Source organism: Micropterus salmoides, unplaced genomic scaffold (assembly GCF_014851395.1).
Source record: "Micropterus salmoides isolate LMB-PRFRI ecotype aquatic unplaced genomic scaffold, ASM1485139v1 Ms_hic_scaffold_22, whole genome shotgun sequence".
Taxonomy (NCBI): Eukaryota; Metazoa; Chordata; class Actinopteri; order Centrarchiformes; family Centrarchidae; genus Micropterus; species Micropterus salmoides.
The window spans coordinates 15878726-15881580 of NW_024041373.1; positions in this window are offsets into that span (position 1 = coordinate 15878726).

The following is a 2855-nucleotide window of genomic DNA, read 5'->3' on the forward strand; positions in this document are numbered from 1 at the left end:
CATCCAGGTCGTTATTATTTGATGATGAGACGGCCCCTGGTTCGTTGTCTCACTTCACGAGCCCCAGCCCTTCGCAGGGACAGTTTGCCTACAGTTATGGGTCAAAGTGAAAAAGGTGCACGGATGCAACCTGTCCCATTCAATGCTGCAAGGCGGCGTCACACTGACACCTGGCGTGCTCTGAGGGAATTACACACAACCAGGTGCGCTGGTTGTAGGAAGTCTTATAAATTTAATTTCTTAATTTTTAATTGCGAAAGTGGCAAGACATTATAAACAACTCTTATATTCTAACCATCACATACACACCCTCTGTGAGTGTGTATTTAATGTGTATTTAATCTATTGTTTGCACGATTGGCTGCTGCCTCACACTTACTTGCTGTTGATGTTTTCACTGTTCCATCATGTATACACCATATTCATATCATACCTCTAGCTGTTTATTGTGTACATAATGTCTTACTGTTAGCATTACTTGTACTTATACCTGCACTGCCTACTGTAACTGCTAGACATGTATGTGTGTGTGTGTGTATATATATATATATATATATGTGTGTATATATATATATACTGTTATGTATATGCTTTGTACTCTCCCGACAAACAAAATAACAATCATGTGATCCTTCAGCATTTCACTAGCGTTTAATGGTGATTTCTAAAGTCACTCAATGTTGCTTTACAGCCCCTGGAAAGTTGGTTTAAAATCTTAGGCTTCTCTTGATAACATTATACTCCTGACTAAAAATGCAACAATTGAGGTAAAGTTTGTGGGGGCTGGGGGATATCTTCTTAAGGATAATTTTCAACTATCAATTAGTTTTAACATGCAATAGCTGATTTTTTGGGCCATTAAACAAAAGTTGCCTTTTTGTACATCTAGCAGAGGTAAAACCTTAGTCATGTCTCAGTCCTTCGGGTGAACATATTCACTATCTTTTAGCTCTGATTTTAGTTTTCTATATTTAGTCTCCACTATCTTGCTCTTTAGTTGTGTTGTCATGTTAAAGCTAGTTGCTAATAGTGTCAGTTTGCTGGTTGGTGCGGCAGGTAATGTACAGTGGGTTTATCAAAGCTTTTTCTTGTGATGCAGAGTGGCAGATGTATACCACTACTGGCATGCTGGCTTTTTCACTGGAAACAACGGCCTGTGATGCATTTTCAAAATAAAAATATTGATTGTAGCTATAGCTGGCCTTTCTGTGTGGAGTTGTTCTCCCCGTGTCTGCGTGGGTTCTCTCCGGGTGCTTGTCCTCAGGTGTGAGTGTGAGTGTGAGTGGTTGTTTGTCTATGTGTGGACCTGCGATGGACTGGCGACCTGTTCAGGGTGTACCCCGCCTTTTGCCAGATGTCAGCTGGGATTGGCTACAGCCCCCCACGATTGACAATGGATGGATTGTAGCTAGCTGCATTAAGTTGTTCTTGATAACATTAAATAGTCAAAACTACAGAAAAAAGTTTTAAAGTTAGGAAAAATTACTAAAACTAAAACTGTCATTGGCTTTGTCAGCACTGTGTGGGTGGGGTTTGATCAGATTTGCAAGATATTTCCCTCAAGAGTTAGTGGAGACCAAAAACAGAGCAAAAAGAAGACTAAATACATTCATCAGGTGACCAGAGACCTGACTCCAAATGTATGATTACACTGTTTTGTGTATTTGCTGGATGTGTAAATAACGAATTGTTAGCTCACAAGTGCTTTATATCAACTTGTGAACCAGCATATGCCAATGTTGTGTCCACTCCACAAATGGTTTCCCCAACTGCAGGTTTAAAGTTTAACATTGATTGATATATGCATACTGCAGGTTTACAGAAGAGAGTGGATGTTTGAAATATAAACTTAACATGTCCCTGTAGTTTTTGCTTTAGGTTTTAAACTCTCATTACTCACAATCAGGCGTGTAGACATAATTCCACCTGCGGCTCCTAATCTGTTTCCCCGCCTCCCTCTGCCTCTCCCCCAGACCCTCTGGTGAAAGTATAATATTTTGCATTTCTAGATTAGGTGAGATTCATGGTGCAGCAGATTTCCTATCTCAGTAAATGTGGATGGTATGTACACAGGAGCTCAACACTTCATGAAGGTGCCTGGGAGGAAAGCTGGCTCCATCACTCTCCCCTGTTCCTAACCCCAGAGAATCACAAACGCAATGAAAAAACATGACCAGCGGGGCTATACATGGGAATTTAGTCATTATATTGCACAAGGCAACAGTAACAACACAGATCAAATCTATATCTGTGTGCATATACCCTGCAGGTATTATACTGCTCATAAAAACACATAGGGCTCATGCTACTGCAGAGATCAACAAAAACTCTGATTACACAGGGAAAAACAGCAGCTATCTGTCATTCCACGTGTGACTTTCTTCTCTCATTTATACAGAACTTTTAATCAATTATGAATGTATGAATCAATTATGAATGCAGTTAGTCGTGTTCAGTGGGCAGTGTTGATGCTGAATTCAGTCTTTTATCTCAACTCCTCATTGCATTTCAGAAGGGGAATTGTGCATCAAGGAGGTTGTATCTTAAACACTCAGCTGTATTAACCCCATAAAAATCACTGAGGTACAAAGCAGAAGTACTTCACTGGAGCTTATGGAGGACGCCGCGTCACTGTTACCATGGCAACAGGGGCACCTGAAGAAGTGGTGGCGTGGTTAGATTATATGTGGGCATACTGAGTCTCCTAGTGTGTCCTTGCTAATAATAACAATAAAAAGTGGAATGAGCTTTTTCCTCACTTATTTGAAGAAACTGATATAACACAACCTAAGATGGTGAGCACGGTTAACATTTTTCTCTGTGGATGGCATTATCAGTGTCTGCCTTCTCAAGGT